At 41.2% G+C, this 18,043-nt stretch overlaps 1 protein-coding gene across 4 annotated transcripts in view; it reads right to left on the reverse strand.

Annotated features, from left to right (window-relative positions):
• Positions 1 to 18,043, reverse strand: part of Zhx3 (zinc fingers and homeoboxes 3) — a 112,892-nt gene that overhangs the window by 86,543 nt on the left and 8,306 nt on the right. The window contains exon 1 of one of the 4 annotated variants that reach the window (XM_069989762.1): positions 5,941 to 5,962. The exons of the other annotated variants lie outside the window; for them this stretch is intronic. The gene's annotated coding sequence lies outside the window, so the exon portion shown is untranslated. Of the gene's footprint in view, positions 1 to 5,940; positions 5,963 to 18,043 lie in introns of those variants that run through there. 4 annotated transcript variants of the gene reach the window in all.

Below are 18,043 nucleotides of genomic sequence, written 5' to 3' on the forward strand. Positions count from 1 at the left end.
CGACTGGACCCAAAAAAAAATTTTAAGTTTATTTTAGTGTGTTGGAATTTCTTCTGTATATAACTTTTCTATTCATTGTTTTACAGTGAATGTATCAAAAGCCAAAATAGTTAACTCATGATAACCATAAGAATTTGTATGTTATCAAGAAATGAAATAGAAAGGAGGTATAGTTGATTTAATGTTCAATTGGTTCTTTGTCCTTTGTAAAGCTTTTTTAAGTTTATAAACAACCAAAAGCAAAGATAATGAGATTCATGTTATGAAAAGTCCGTAACATCTGTGGAACCTAAAAAGGACTTTGTACAGCAGTTGCTCATGAACTTTGGGTAAAAGCAAAACTAAATTTCTGGATTCTATTTTGCTTTTCACCTTATTTGATCTCACTTAACATCAGTCATGCCAAGTTGAGTTTTTTTTCCCCTTTTTTTCCTTCCCCTCAAGTTCATAGATGTGAAGGAAAAAAAAAAAAAGACTGCACGGCAGTTCTGTTACAGTCCTCCCCTGTTCCTTCAGCAATGCACAAAATGTGGCTCTCTGGAACCAGTTACAGAGTTTGTTTCTTGGCCTTTCAACTAAAATCAAATGTCCAGTGAATTACAGAGAAAGATGTGAAAAATATCCAACTACTATCTGTCACCACAAGTGTCACTAGAACTAAAGTAAGGGCAAAGAGATCTAGGTTCAAGTTCTCTGCATCTGTAACATGGAAATAATGTACTTACCCCCAAAGAGGTGAGGTCACAAGAAAGTCCCTAGCACATAGATATAAAATCAAGAAATGTCTCATCTTTTTATCTCACCACACACACACACACACACACACACACACACACACACACACACACACACACACATACACACACACACACACACACACACACACACACACACACACACACACACACACACACACACACAGAGTTCCTGCTCATTATGATACTACATGGGCTCATACGTTTCATATTCTTCAGAGACATTCTAAACCTCTTCACCTGACCTGTATCCAGACAGGCTTGTTCATAGTGATTATACCAACAGGTCCCTTGTCCTTTGACCTCTTATAATAGTTGCTAGCCCTAAGTCTCAGAAAGAAGACAGGGATGAAAAAAGGGAATGAGGCTGGGAGAATTCTGTTCACTTGGTCAATTTGTAACCCTCAAGCAAAAGTCATTGGATCCTCTCAAGATGGTCTCTTTCGAATGACAATCTCTTTTAGCTTCTGATAACCACTTTCATCCATTACCTCTTTGGAGCTGGGGGTGGTAACAGATCCTACATCACTGAAACCTAGGGCCCCTGCACTACCTCTATGGCAGTACATCTGATCAACCTCTTTAATCTCTCCTGGAATTATCCTAAATTGATATGAGCAAATTTTCCTGTCAGGTCTCTGCCTCATAGAATCTTGTCTCTAGCATTCCAGAATCAACATAGAGAGAGTAGGCAATGCTGAAGTTCATCTCGGACTGAGATACACATAAGCAGGTCCTAATGATTCTAAGTGCCAGATTCCTAAGGCTAATCTGTACTCCCCCAATAGGCTTGAGGCAGACCCAAAGCTAAGCCACTCTCCTTAGAGCCCATGAGAATAATATTATTCTTAACCTTCTCTGGGCCTCTGACTAGACCATTACATGTTTTCAAGCTGAAGTTCAGTCTCAGTCAACAAGTTCCATCTCAGGTGAGCACCAGAGACTCATGCCTGTAAGTCATAGTTACTCTGGAGGCTGAGATTTGATGATTACACTTTGAAGCCATCCCCAGCAGGAAAGTTCATGACTTTTATCTCCAAAAAGCAAAAAGCCAGAAGTGGAGCTATGGCTCAAGTGATAGAGCTCCAGACTTGAATGAAAAAAGCTAAGACCCTTAGTTCAAGCCCCAATACTGGCGCATGCATGCATGCATGTGCACACATACACACAGTGTTATTTATTTTTTGAGGTAATAATGGTGTCCAATTCACAGCTTTAGGTAGTGAGAAACAGCAGCCTCACAAATTCTCATCTTCCAACTGTACCACTGCTTCAAGTGAAGATTTGGGAAAGCAAGTGCAGAGTGGACTCTCCAAAGCAAGAAAGAGCCAGAAATGAACACATCTGTCTGCGAGTCCAACTTTAACTACAATAGCCATGTTCTCCTTCCCAAAGGTAAGTCAAAGGGAACAATCCCTAATTTTACCTTAGCCCATCATGATGCATCAGACTTTTACTGATCCTAAGATGGACTTTGGAGGTCTAGAGTAGCCCTAGTCATTCTAGGACAGAACTCACAGGGTTTTAATTAACTTCTTTTTTCTTTAATTGTGAAAATACTTTACAGAGGGGTTACAATTACGTGGGCAAGGTAATAAGTACATTTCTTATCAAGCACTCTTGCCTCCTCCTTTGTTTCCCCTTCCCTTCCCATCCTCCCCCACCTCTCCCCCCCCTTTTTTAAACTAGGTCTAAAGATACAAAGCCAAGGACCTCAGCTCTAGCTATCTGTACTGACTAGGTGCTTAGTCCCCTATAGATGTTCTGATGAGTTAAGAATATCTTGGATTTTTTTATTTCCATTTTAATTAAGAGTACCAGAGAGGCCAAGTGCCAGTGGCTCACACCTATAATCCTAGCTTCTCAAGAGGCTGAGATCTGAGGATCACGGTTCAAAAGCAGCCCAGGCAGGAAAAGCCATGAAACTCTTATCTCCAATAAACCACTCTGTGGCTTATTGGAAGTGGCTCTGTGGCTCAAGTGGTAGAGCACTAGCTTTGAGCTGAAGAGCTGAGGGACAGTGCTCAAGCCCAGAATTCAAGCCCCATGACTGACAAAAGAAAAAAGAAAAAAAGAGTATTAGAGAGATATGTACTCTATGAAGCACACAAAAAAAAGGAGTTGTACACAGAACTTTACCTACAGAAAGGTGCTAAGTGAGTATGTAGCTAGGCTCAGTGACTCAAGCCTGTAATCCCAATTACTTGGGAGGCAGAGATGGGGGTTTGAGTCCAGCTTAGGCAAAAGTTTTCCAAACATCATCCCAAACAACTCCATCTCAAACCACAGCTGGGTACAGTGGTACCTGCCTGTCATCCCCAGTACTCCAGGGAAACATAGCTTAGAGGATTCAGAGCACTACCTCAAAAATAACCAATGCAAAAATGGACTGGAGATGTAGCTTAAGTAGTAAAAGAGCTACCTAGGTATTGAGTCCAATCCCCAGTATTGCAACTGCAAAACAACAACAGTATGTTCAGAGCCCATACTCTATAAAATATGGAGTAAGTCCTATTTCCAAGTGTCTATTCCTTTCTAACTAAAATGAGGCCAATTGCACTACCATTATTGGTATTACTATTATTTTTTTGCCAGTCCTGGGGCTTGAACTCAGGGCCTGGGCACTGTCCCTGAGCTTCTTTTGCTTAAGGATAGTGCTCTACCTCTCAAGCCACAGTACCAGCTTTTTCTGTTGATGTGGTACTGAGGAATCAAACCCAGGGCTTTGTGCATGCTAGACAAGCATTCTACCACTAAGCCACATCCCCAGCCCTATTAGCATTATTATTAATGCCAAGTTGTTGCATGACATTATGTGATGTATTTGGGTACAGTGACTAGTGTGCTATGAGGGATCAATCAATACTCTTGTCATCAGAACCAACTGAAGAGAGTTGTCTACTTTAGTAGGAAGTCAAATTCTGTGGTTTTTCTGGTATTTTTACCTGAACCTCAAGACCTAAAAACCTTTGTATTCTTTTAAGAGGAAGTATGTTACATTATCACCAAATGTAAAAAAAAGTAACAGGGAAACCATGTTAGGAAGATTCTGAGGTTAAAAATGTTCCACTAAGTAGACATTTAAAAACCTACACAGAAGGAGGAATTCTGCAAAGTTAAGTTTCAGCCAAGGTTAAGTTGAGCAAGGAACTGACCCATTAGAAAAATCTAACAAAACCTCTGGATGATCTATTAATATTATACAGAATTAAAGAAGAAAGTTACCTCTGAAGAATCTAGAAATCCAAAGTCTGAAATAAAGTACTTGGAGGGGCTGGGAATGTGGCTTAGTGATAAAGTGCTTGCTTAGCATGCATGAAGCCCTGGGTTTGATTCCTCAGTACCACACATACAGAAAAAGCCAGAAGTGGTGCTGTGGCTCAAATGGTAGAGTGCTAGCCTTGAGCAAAAAGAAGTTCAGGGATGGTACTCAGGCCCTGAGTTCAAGCCCCAGGACTAGTTAAAAAAAAAAAAGAAGGGGGCTGGGAAGGTGGCTCAGTGGTAGAGCGCTTGCCTTGCATGCATGAGGCCCTGGGTTCGATTCCTCAGCACCACATAAGCAAAAAGGAAAAAGCCAGAAGTGGCGATGTGGCTCAAGTGGTAGAGTGCTAGCCTTGAGCTGAAGAGCTGAGGGACAGTGCCCAGGCCCAGAGTTCAGGCCCCACAACTGGACCCAAAAAAAAAAAAAAAAAAAAAAAGAAGGAAGGAAGGCAGGAAGAAAGGAAAGAAGGAAATAAAATACTTGGAGATAAAAGGGAAGATAGTTTTTTTTGTGGCCTTGTTTTGTTTTGTTTTTGCCTTTCTTGGGGCTTGAACTCAGGGTTTGTGCACTGTCTGAACTTTTTTGCTGAAGGCTAGCGTTCTACCACTTGAGCCACAGCTCCACTTCTGGATAGTTTATGCATCTGAATGGTTGGATATATTGCATATGATAGAAAAGATTCCCTCTCTAAGTTTAGTGGATCAAAGGTACCAAGACATAGACTGTGGTTTCCTTTGAGGAAGAATGTTCTTGAGGAAACTGAGATTCTCTATGTAAAAAGAGAAGTTGTCATCTTAGCCTCAGGCATACTGGAAAACTCCATATAGTTTCCTGAGACAGTAATCCTAATGTCTTGTTTAAACACCCAAAATACATAGGTGGTGATCAATAGAGCATAGCTCTTATGTCCCAGCTTTTCTAACAAAAGCCCTTGAGAGAAATATGAGGCTCCAGTTTAGTAAACTGTTACATATACATAGGCAGTTTTATTCCACTTGAGAGGTATTCTAGTTATAAATAGCTACCCTGTAATGTTTTTCCCTTAAAATTAGACTACTACTAATAAAAAAAAAAAGGCACAAGTATGCTGTATTGCATTACTCTGAGTAATGGTCCAAGAGTTTCATTTAATCAAAGGAATCATTGCTTTTTGCTTTGTTAAGCTCAGAAAAGAAAAGGACCTCAAGAAAAAGCCTGAAAATCACAGCTACAGGGTAGAAAGTAATTCAATATTTTATTTTCTTGTTCACCTTCCATAAAAGATACAATGGGGGAAAAAGGAAGTTAAGGCTGGGCGCCAGTGGCATCCAACTCTAATCCTAGCTACTCAGGAGGCTGACATCTAAGGATCCTGGTTCAAAGCCAGCTGAGCAGGAAGGTCCATGAGTCTCATCTCCAATTAACCACCAGAACATATGAAGTGGCTCTGTGGCTCAAGTAGAGCACTAGCCTTGAGCTTAAGAGCTCAGGGACAGTGCCCAGGCCCAGAGTTCAAGCCCCATGACCAACACCCCCCCCCCAAAAAAAGAAGAAAGTTACAGAAGACAGAAAGGACTCAAAAGAGTAGAAACACATTTGAAAGAAAAGCATGAACGGGAAAAAAACAAATCGTTTAAATAGGGATACAGGTGGACCCATTGCAACAATGAGATGTACAAGTCATTATTTCGAAAACGAACTTTACAACTTTGGTGGGGGGCAGGAGGAGGTCTGGGTGGGGGGGTAGGGGGAGGATGGGAAGGAATGGGAAGGGGAAACAAAGGAGGAGGCTACAATGCTTGATAAGAAATGTACTCATTATCTTGTCCAAGTAATTGTAACCCCTATGTACAGTATTTTCACAATAAAAAAAAAAAGCATGAGTCTTCAGTGACATAAACTATCCCCAATTTTGCTGAAATACCAAATATTTGACTTGTGTACCTAAGTATACGCTGTACTATCTCTATTCATCTCTTCTTTTTCCTTCATAATGAGCTGGTTAGCTGGAGGTAAGGACATAAAGGCAAAAGCTTGTCTTTCAGTCTATTTGCTACCTTCCATGGCTATCACAATCCAACACAAGAGAACAGTAGTGTTCATTACCATGGAGGCAATTGTAAAGTTAAGTTCCAAATTATGAAATCACAAAATACAAGACACACATAACAGGTTTTGAACTGTAAAACTGCAAATTACCAGAGGAAAAAACTCAAGTCTTTAGAAACTCTTCTGTAGCAATTCTCCTTCTTAAGTCTTTTTGTTTCCTTTTAGAAGATGGACACAATTACTGATTATTCCAAAAACTAATTTATTCTGTTCACAGAAGATATTATACCTGAATTCCAGCCCTCAGACCTAGTGAGAAATGAATGCCCTATTATAGGACATACAATCAGGTGTAGACACCTTCATAATGAAATGTGGCTTTCACCTGAACTGAAAGCAATCTCTGGCCTAGATCACAAAGTATTCTGCTGTAACCCTATCCTTTAAGTACTGTTAGCTGGGAAAGTCAAGTAAGTAAACAGGGTGCTAAGTGCCATCATAGAGGTGTCCATTTTATATGCAATGAGAAATGGAAAAGGAGTCATGGTGCCTAACATAGCCAGAAGGGTCAGTAGGCTTTCTGGAGATAAAGCTAGATATAGATGAAGAAATAGAGGGTTCATTCTCTGCAGGTGGACATGGAGGAATCCCAGGAGGACCAAGGTCATAAGCCTGGAGAATACAATCATCAGGATTGGTTTAAGCACTTGGGAACCTGAGGGTCACAGGATGAGGGGCCAAAGAGACACCAGACCAAAGGAACACAGCATGTTGAGGTTGTAACAGGCTCACTGTGAATGGACACCACCAACTTAGGTGGGAGTAAAAGGTCTCAGCTTGGCTAACCAGAGGGACTTAAGTACCCCTTGCCTGAGACATTTCAGTGAGCTGCACTGACAGAGGCCAGAGCCCAGAGGACTGAATTGCAGAAGGTAAAGGACAGAGCCTAGATGAGGCTACTCCAACAGGGAGTCAGCTAACAGGAAACAAAGGATGGAGTTTTATTTTCCTGGCTAAATCTCTGCCCTGAGCTCAAGTCCTCTTTGGCTCTTGAGTCCATTCTTTTGCCTCACCAACTATACTGAGTTTACCCTCTGGCCTCTTCTCTATCTATTTTTCAAATTATAAATTGGACCATCTTACCACTCACTCAAAAGGTACAATGGCTTCCTGCTGTTCTTAGAATTAATCCAACTCCTTGCCAAGGCCAGTAAGCTCTTGGGTGACAGAGGCTCTTTTCCCCTCCCTTGCCTCATTTCATCACCCCTCCCTCATGCTTATCTATATCAATCTGGCCTCCTGTTAGCTCAGGCACCCCCTAAGCAGGTTTCTGCCTTTCACTGCTCCTTCTATCTGAAAATTTATTTTTCTCTTTCCTCCTGCAACTGCAACAATCAAAGGTGAGATCATCTACCAGAATAAGGCTACTACAAAGGCCCGCTTCCACCACCCCATCACAGTTGTTCACTAACCTCAGAGCCAGATTGTCCAGTCCTCCGGGTAGGATAATTCCTGACTCTCACCCCCAGGGACTTAAATATACAAACATTCAGCTTTAGCTTATTTCTCTGCTATTAGTTGCATAACCTCATCAATTTTCTTGCCTCAAAAAAAAACCCAAAACAAAACAAACAAAAAAAAACAGTATCAAGCTGGGCACCAGTGGCTCACGCCTGTAATCCTAGCTACTCAGGAAGCTGAGATCTGAGGATCACAGTTCAAAGCCAGCCTGGGCAGGAAAGTCCATGAGACTCTTATCTCCAATAAACCACCAGAAAACCAGAAGTGGCGCTATGGCTCAAGTGGTAGAAGACTAGCCTTGAGCTGAAGAGCTGAGGGACAGCGCCCAGGCCCAGAGGTAGAGAAAGAAGAGGAGGAGGAGGTGGAGGAGCAGGAGCAGGAGGAAGATCCTAATGGTAAAGAAGGAAGCCTGGAGCTAGGATTAGGTATGGCCTAGTGATATTGCTTCCATTTATAACATTACTTACCTCTCTAAAGAATATTAAAATGTTTCTCATTTGACATACCATCATCAACACTCATTATTGTTGTTGTTATTATAAATGTCTTACAAATGAAAATGCAGACTTAGAAATATCAGCCACTAGTAAATGAAGGAGCCAAGGCTGAGCCAGGGAATGACTGACTCATAGTCTAATGGCATTTTCACTACAGTACCTGGTCTCACATTCTAGTACTACATCAGAGATACTCTTGGCTGACATACAAGGGTACTGCACAAAAAGTGTAGGTAGTCTGGTAGAACTTGCTAACAACTGTAGACTTTATACACATCAGTCTGTGGTGCATTATCTAGTTCACAACAGAGGCAATAACAAACTCCCACATCTAAGCTCCACAACAGCCATTTGATATGTGCTCCTCTCTTCAAAGACCTCACTGTACCATCTCCCCGTGGTCATCAATTGGTGCCAAAGGTCCACTTCACAAAGAAAATAAAAACTTTTACTAGGGCAACACTTCCAACCTCCTATGTCCACAAAGTCCTCTGTATTCCCAAATAACCTCGCCTCTTTCTACATCAAATGGAAGAGTCATCCTTCTCTGGCAATGCTTCTGGCTATCCCAGGAATGTCCCTCCCTAATCAATTATATTTACCTTTTGTCTGTTTTAAATATCCTCCCTCTTCTCCCTCTCTCATGCTAGGGATCAAATCTGTCTCAAATTTCCTCCGGAAATCACACCTTCCTCAGGAAACCCACAGCATGTTCTTATCCTCACACTTCCTGGATGTACATCTTTCAAGAAGCAGCAAAAGCAAACACACATCTCAACCTCATCCATCCACATAATGTAGGACCCTGAAATAATCACCTCCAATGATATCTCTTAGGAACTAACTTCATTGAGTAATTTTGAACATTTCCCTTATGGCATTTGGCACTGTTAGCATTACCTCATTCTACAAAATTCTCCTCTTCCTTGATTACCATGATACCACTCATCTGATCCTCCTACTTTCTATGCCTTGCTGTTTCCTCTATAGATTCCTTTGCCTCCACCCCTCCCCTCCAATGTTATAACTCAAAAGTTCCATCCTTGTTGGGCACTGGTAGCTCACACCTATAATCCTAGCTACTCAGGAGGCTGAGATTGAAGGATCATAGTACAAAGCCAGCCAGGGAAGAAAAGTTACTAGGAGACTCTTATCTACAATTAACCTCTCAAAACCCAGAAATGGCACTGTGGCTTAAAGTGTAAGAGCAGCAGCCTGGAGCAAAGGAGCTCAGGGATAGCACCCAGGCCCTGAGTTCAAACCCCATGACCAAGAATAACAACAACAATAAAAAGTTCCATCCTTACACTTCATCTTATTTTACATACTCTAGTCTAGCTTAAAATCCCCATGAACCTAGTTTCAACTGACAGCTACACACTAGGGAATTCCACACTGATGTATATCCTGTCTAGACCATTCATGTACTGTTCACATCCTGGGAAAGTCTGACTGCTGGTAGTAGTTCACCTGGATTCCATGGGTACCCTAAGCTCTCAATGTGGCCTTAAAGCCACAATGAGCACCTTGTCTACCATCCTTCCTGATGTGGTAATAACAACATTTATTGAGACAGGGTTCTCCAGAGAAACAAACCAATAAACCAATACAAAAAATACCAGTGTGTACATGCATGCATAGATATTCATACACATATGCATAGTAATAGGTGTCTGGCTCATGCAATCTTCAGAACTGAAAAATCTGGAGTCCATAGGACAGACCAGCAGGCTAGTAATTCAGGCAGGAATTGATGTTGGAAGACTTGAGCTCATCCTAATTAGAGCAGGCATCCTAGGACTCACTTTTATATCCTCTGCATCTTGTACATGTCTGACCAACACACAGCAGAAGCTCAGTAAGTGTTGGATTCTGGCCAATTGGTTATAAAATGAAATGATATTAAATGAGATGGAGGGCACTTAATAATGATAGGCTGGAGGCAAAACACAAACAAGGACTATGTTATAGACCAAGACACAGCCCTGCTGGGGCATTCATTTGCCAGAATTACATGACCATCACACCTATGACTGAATAAGGACCATCACGTAGAGAGAAGTATATTCATCGTGTACTCTCTTTGAATGTCTCAACAACCCTTTAGAGTTGGCATGGCAAAAATAAGGCCACTTTTTATTAATAAATTGAGGTAAGAAAAATTAGGGATCTTGTCTAGGTTACTACAGAAAATATCTACAATGAAAGGCCTAGTTCTTTATTGATATGCAGGTGAGAGGAACAATTTTAAAAGAACAAACAAACAAAAAACAAAGTCAGCTGGGTACCAGTGGCTTATGCTACTCAGGAGGCTGAGAGCTGAGAATAGCAGTTTGAAGCCAGACCAGGCAGGAAAGTCCGTAAGACACTTATCTTCAATTAACCACCAAAAAGCCAGAAATGAAGCTGTGGTTCAAGTGGTAGAACATTAGCCCTGAGTGAAAAAAAGCTCAGATAGTGCCCAGGCCCTGAGTTCATGACCCAGGACTGGCATGCACAAGCACGCACACATACACACACGAACACACACACGCACACATACACACACGAACACACACACGCACACATACACACACGCATACACACACACACACACCACAGAAATTCACACCAAAAGAGAACCTTCTATTATTTATAAAGAACTTTTTCTTTCATTAAAAATATTGCTCAGATTAATTTTATACTATTCAATCATTAAAATCATCATATATTCATTGTTGTAATAAACTTCTAGTTATATGGTAAATACCCAGAAGCACTGTCTTTTGTAATAACGCCAATATTATTAAGTTTTAGAAATGACTAAGTAGCCCTAGGCACTCAAAACTTAACTAATTTTCTTATTTATTACTAAATAAACATTGTAATTGGCAAAGTTTTCATAACATGTAGTCCATATTGTACAGGGGATATAATGGTGTTAGCCACACAGTAGTAGAAACTCTTCATTAGCTACTCCTGCAAAAGAAGGCAGGTTTGATTCTCTTCACATATATTTGTATATATAGTAACTTTACTTTTTCAAACCTCTTCTCTGTGTAGTATCATTTAAGTATTATAAAAATTTTATGAGTCAGGGCAACTCCTTTTCATTTCAGGTAACAGAAAACAGAGACAAATGCCTAAGGTCACAAAATTCATAAAAGCCAAAAGTAGGACTAGACACTAGGCCTTTCTACAGGCATTCTACAAAACTATCTTGGCTTTCTAACCTACCAGACTGTAGATGCATATGGACAGAGAAAGAACAAGTCTGATTTCCTTTCTATTAGTGTCTAGCACAGTACCTGGCATGTAATTGGTACACAGAGGTATATTTTGGTGAATACTGAATTTACCTTTTATGTCAAAATGGGAAATACAACATTGTCAAATATTTTGGCTTTTTAAATGTTATTGCAGATTACCTTCAGTACTGACAGAATGATTGAGCAAGCAAGTGAGAGGAAGGAAGGAAGGAAGGAAGGAAGGATGGAAGGAAGGAAGGAAGGAAGGAAGGAAGGAAGGAAGGAAGGAAGAAAAGAAAGAAGGAAGGAAGAAGAGAAGGAAGGAGGAGAGGGAGGGAAAAAATAAAGCAAGCTAGCTATTAGCATTATCAAGAATAAACCAAAAGGAAATGTCATCTTTTCTAAACTATTTCTCAGAGAGATCAGAATTCTGAACTAGCATCCAATTATACCACAAAAGATAGCAAGAGGTATGTATCTAGTTTCCTGAAAAATTAAGAGTTAAACTGATTGGGAAGGTGAAAAGTGAAAACAGCACTAACATGGGAAAGCAAAGAAATCATTCATAACAGTAACCATCTGCAAGGCTAGCTGATGTCTGGCTATAGCTAACCTATCATGGCATGCCAAGGACTTGCCAAAAGAGGACTCACCCAAGGGAGCTTAAATCAGTGACAGAGAATTCACTCTATCAGGAAGATGAAGCTTGTAGACAGGCCAAGCCTAGAACTACACATATAGAAGTCTGGAGTATAAAGAGCTACTTTGACCAGGACTTCACAGCTTTTGTATAAGTCCCTCTGTGCTTAGCCATGCTAGAGCAGGGACATAGAGGATAGCTGACCACTTTCTAGTTACCAAAGTTTGATCCCACAAGACTCTCCTGCCTATATCAAGCATCCTTGAAGAAGATACTCAGAAATGGGCCAGGTATGGTAGCATATACCTTTAATCACAGGATCCAGGAGGTGGAGGTAGGAGGATTATGTAAGAAAAGTTAGAGAAACTTTATCTCAAAAATAAAAATAAGCCAGGCACCAGTGGCTCATGCCTATAATCCTAGCTACACAGGAGGCTGAGATCAGGCAGGTAAGTCCATGAGACTTTTTTTTTTTTTTGTCAGTCATGGGGCTTGAACTCTGGGCTTGGGAGCGATCCCTCAGCTCTTCAGCTCAAGGTGAGCACTCTACTGCTTGAGCCACAGCACCACTTCTGTTTGCTAGTGTTTTATTGGAGATGAGAGTCTCAGACTTTCCTGCCCAGGCTGGCTTTGAACCGTGATCCTCAGATCTCAGCCATCTGAGTACCTAGGATTACAGGTGTGAGCCACAAGTCCAGAGTGGTGACATTCACTTGTGATCCCAGCTACATAATAAACCTGAATAGGAGGATCTAAGCCAGCCCAGATAAACATATTCTGTCTCCTATCCTAGAGATTCGAGTTCAGTGGGAAACATCCTTAGAAAATTTTCATGAATAGTTTAGAAATATAGTATGCCACCAGTATTCCCCACTTAAATCAAGTTTCCCTCATAAGCAAAATGCAATTGGACCAAGGCTGACTTCTTATAGAGACCTTGTAACCAATAAACCTTCCAGGTCATGCTCTTCCACCTCCCCCATGCAAAAATCCCCTGATACTTTGAGGCTCCTACAGAAGAGGACCTCTTTCTAACATTGAAGATCTGGCCCACCTTCCTTTTCGTTACCCTGAACACCTTGCACTTTCTGATAGCTTCTCTAAACATGCAGATGATCCAAACATCTCCAGCTGCCCAGTTATTTGACCACTTCAACATCAGCCATCTTCACTGAGTTTACTTCACTTCAGCACTTCGTGTCTACAGCAAAACACAGAAGCCTGTCATGCCCAGTAATTAATTGCTCCAATTCTGAAATCTTCCATTCATATGTTCCTCTAACCACATCCTCCTATGACTCCATCACTCCAATACACCCAGTCCTTGACTTCATCAACACTTTTGGTCCTTGTCTCCTTGCCATCCAGCTTAGACACACAATGAATCATGTTAGTCACCATGTCCTGTCACTCACCCCTAGCAAACCCCATCTCTGGTTCAACACAAACATACCCTTCTCTGATCCTAGAACCAGGTAGTTGAATGCTATCAATATCCCAATAGATCCATGGTCCCCTACTTCAATGGAGCCCAGCATGCTATCTGAAGATCACTGACATACTTTGAAGTTCATTCTCCCTCTTTCTGACTTTAACCATTTGCCAAAACTTCTCCTTTGTCCACTGACATTTTGCTACTTATTCTTAGCAGACAGCTTCACAGAGATGATGGAAACACCAGAATGGCACTCACTTAGAAACCATCTCACCAGAAAATATGGTTGTACCCAGATACTCCATCTTAAGGGCTATCAAGTCCACAGGGTTATTTGAAGTAAGCTCTCTGATGTGAATCAATCATGAAAATACACAATATGATGAAGGGTACTTTTCTAGTAAAAGAAAAATAAAGTGTGTCTCGCTTCTTGAAGGGTCTCGTGAGCTGGGTCATGACTCAAGTAGTAGAGTACTTGGTATGGTAGAGTGTTTGCCTGGCATGTGCCAAGGCCCTAGGTTCAATTCTCAGTACAACCAAAAAAGAGAGTGAGAAATAAATCTCTACTCAGACTCCTAACAATGGGAAAGAATGTTAAAAGAAAAAAAAGCTCTCTTCTCTTCTCATAATCATATGACAAGCTTAAAGCTAAACATAAAGGTAGGGTGTACATCGGTAGAATAATTATAAATCCTGAGCCAAACACTAAATTCCCTGACAATTTTTTTGTGTTGATTCTAGGGCTTGAACTCAGGATCTAGACACTGTCCCTGAGAGTCTTTGCTCAAGGTTAGTGCTCTACCACTTGAGCTACATATCTACTTCCAATTTTTTGTTCGTTAATTGGAAGCAAAAGTCTCATGAACTTCCCTGCCCGGGCTGGCTTTGAATTGTGATCCTCAGGTCTCAACCTCCCGAGTAGCTACAATTACAGGCAATTCCCTGATAATTGGTATGTATGTAAGTGTGTGCCTGGGCACTGTTCCTTAGCTTCTTCGCTCAAGGCTAGTGTGCTACCTATTGAGCTGCAGCTCTATTGCTGGTGATTAACTGGAGATAGGAGTCACGTGGATTTTCCTGTCTGGATGGCTTTAAGCCATAATCTGCAGATCTCAGCTTCCTGAGTAGCTAAAATTATAGGTATGAGCCACTGGCACATGCCATCCCTGATCATTTTTATATAGTTTATTTATTTATTTATTTATTTTTGTCGGTCCTGGGGCTTGAACTCTGGGCCTGGGCGTTGTCCCTCAGCTCTTCAACTCAAGGCGAGCACTCTACCACTTGAGCTACAGCGCCACTTCCAGCTACAGCGCCACTTCCCCTGATCATTTTTAATAAATTCAAAAGTAAAGTCAGTGAAAGAACATTAAGTTATTCACACATTGTGTGTGTGTTTGTGTGTTACTGCGGTTTGAACTTGCCTTTCAGGTGTTCACCACTGAACCCTGCCTCTAGACCCATGTTTGCTGGTTTTTGGGATGGAGACATGCTTCCTTCCATGAACATGCTCATGGATTTTAATCCCCCTACTTGCGGTTTCTCATAGTTGCTGAGATGACAGGCACATGCTACTATGTCTAGCTTCCCTCCATTGAGATGGAGTCTCAAAGACTTTTCTTCCCATTCTGGCCTTGAACCATGATCCTCCCATTCTCAGCCACATAAGTAGCTAGGATTCCAAGCATGAGCCACCTGCACTTGGCTGCCATTCACTCTGTTTGTGTGTGCTTGCCTGTGCCTATACTGGGGCTAGAAATCAGGCCTCTTACTCTCATTTGGCTTTTTTTCCCCTAGGCTGGCACTCAATCATGTGAGCCATACCTCTACTTTAGGCTTTTTTTGCTGGTTAATTGAAAATAAGAGTGTGGCAGACTTTTCTGCCCAGACTGGCTTTTGAATCTCAAGCCTTAGATCTCAGCCTCCTGAGTAGCTAGCATTACAAGTGTAAGCCACCAGCCCAGCTACATTCACTCTTTACCAAATCCTAATTCATTGATGATGCTAGAAGTTTTTCTTCCTTATAATTAACACTAGTTTGTGATGGTGGTCGTAGTGGTATGGGGGGTTGTGTATAAGAGAAAGAGAGAGAGAGGGAGAGAGGGAGAGAGAGAGAGAAAGAGAGAGCCTTCTTCAATGACCCTGTAAGAACTATTTTTTTTCATTTACAGATGAAAAAGCAGGTGTACATAATTTCTCCAAGGACTGAGAGCTAGAAAGTGTCAAAGGTAAAATTAAAATACAGAGCTTGAGCTGGGTGTCAGTGTCTCATGCCTGTAATCCTAACTACTCAGTAAGCTGAGATTTGAGGATCGTGGTTCAAAGCCAGCCTGCAAGAAAGTCTGTGAGACTCTTATCTCCAACTAATCAGCAAAAATCCAGAAGTAGAACAGTGGCTCAAGCATTGGTATGCCATCCTTGTGCAAAAAAGCTCAGGAATAGTACCTAGGTCTGGAGTTTAAGCCCTAGGACCAAAGCTCACAGAGCCTGAAAACAAATTTATTTGTTTGGTATAGTGACTATTAACAGAAGTACCCAAGTTCTGGGTGCTAGAGTCTCATGCCTAGCTACTTAGGAGGATGAAATCTAGAGGATAAGGATTTGAAGCACTCAAGAGGCTGAGACAGGAGAATCACAGTTCAAAGCCATCCTGGAATACATAGTCTGACCTACAGAGTGAGTTCTCTTAGAGGACTCTAGACTATACAACAAGACCCTGCCTCAGAAATGAGGACGATGCTGTGTTGATGACTCATGTCTATAATTCTAGCTTCTTAGGAGTCTGAGATTTGAAGATTACAGTTCAAAGTCATGAGGACCTATCTAAGAGAGTAGCATAAAGCCACAAGTAGAGGTGTGACTCAAATGGAAGACTGCCATACTTGAGTAAAAAAGCCAAGGGAGAACATGAGGCCCTGAGCTCAAGCCCAGTACTAGCACAACAAAAAAAATGAAAAAACAGGGTGGGGGGGGGGGCTGGGAATGTGGCATAGTGGTAGAGTGCTTTCCTAGTGTGCATGAAGCCTTGGGTTAGAATCCTCAGTACCACATAAACAGAAAAGGCCAGAAGTACTACTATGGCTCAAGTGGTAGAATGCTAGCCTTGAGCAAAAGAAGCTCAGGGACGATGCCCAGACCCTGATTTCAAGCCTCAGGAGTGGCAAAAAAAAAAAAAAAAAGCTGAAGAACTAGGTTGATAATCTAAATTTAAATTTAAACAGGTAGCCGGGTGTTGGTGGCTCATACCTGTAATCCTAGCTACTCAGGAGGCTGAGGTCTGAGGATCACAGTTCAAAGCCAGCCCGGGCGAGAACATCTGTGAGACTCTTATTTCCAATTCACCATCAGAAAACCAGAAGTGGTGCTGTGGCTCAAGTGGTAGAGTGCTAGCCTTGAGCTGAAGAGCTGAGGGACAGTGCCCAGGCCTAGAGTTCAAGCCCCACGACAGACAAAAACAAAAAAGCAAAAATTTAAACAGGAAGCCCCTAGAAAAACAGGGGAAAACACAGAATTGTTCCAAATACAGAAATGCTCAACAGGTGTTCATGAAACAAATAAAAACATTTCCTTTAGGCCTTTCAAATAATAAAATTTTCATTTAGAATGTAGTTTTTGTTTACATGGAGCATTAAAAGTAAAAAAAAAAAAAAAAAAGTGTTCCAGGGATCCTTTTACTTCAGAGCAAAATGCAGGTCTCTTTTTTAAATACACTAAAATTAAAAGCTTCCCACCATCAGTTCAAACCTTTAAGAAGCTTACCCCCACATTATACCTTCTCTGTAAAAATTCTGCCCAAGATACAATTATCCCATCCTTATAAGTGAAAATATAATGGCACATTTTACTACTGATGTTGTTTCGACCTGAAAGATGAAACTGGTACTTTCAAAGAGTTCAAGTCACATGAGAGATACAAAATGCTCAAAAGGTCAAGGATTAATTTTAAAATGTTAAAAAAAAAAAGTAAGTGTACCTGCTGGCCATCCAAAAATGATAAGCAGAGAGATGAAAAGGATAGAATTGCCAAGAAAGTAAGTAAATAGAACTGCTATTTCCCAAATGAAAACACATTAAAGCTGTAATTATATCTTGGGGTATCTGCTGACACAAAAACTCTACTATGCTCTTGAGGCTTACTCTATCACTAAGAACTACCAAATTGGAATTGCAGCTGTAAACATAACTAGGACACTTTATACTTCTCAAAGATTCCCAATGTGACACAAGGGATAAGGCAGAAAGAAAGCCAGTAACATTTGCCAAAAACGTTCCTTCCCTCAGGTAAGTCAAGACTGTAATTTTTTTTAAGATTGTAAGTCTCATCTTGTAAAATTCTCCTCAGACATGGAAAGGAGAGGAATGCTGTGATATTTAAGAGCTTCTTCCACCCCATGGTATAGCCACATAGATAGCTACCAGCAAGTCGTATGAATAGATGGATAGTGAACATCCCTCCATTCACTCAGCAAATACGAAGTACCTGTAAGGGTCAGGTGTCATTTGAGTCCCAAGGATACAGCAATAAAAAAGTCTCACACTTATGGGTAAATGTGAGGTGGAGGGAGGAGGCGGGGGAGAGTGTTAATAAACCAAGAAACTTGTACTACAAGTGTTGGTAAGTAGAGTAAGATATGGAGGGCAGGTGTCTGGGATGTATTTTATAGAATGGATGGGGAAA

The sequence above is a fragment of the Dipodomys merriami genome, unplaced genomic scaffold, assembly GCF_024711535.1.
Source record: "Dipodomys merriami isolate MVZ:Mamm:240054 unplaced genomic scaffold, mDipMer1.0.p SCAF_39, whole genome shotgun sequence".
NCBI lineage: Eukaryota > Metazoa > Chordata > Mammalia > Rodentia > Heteromyidae > Dipodomys > Dipodomys merriami.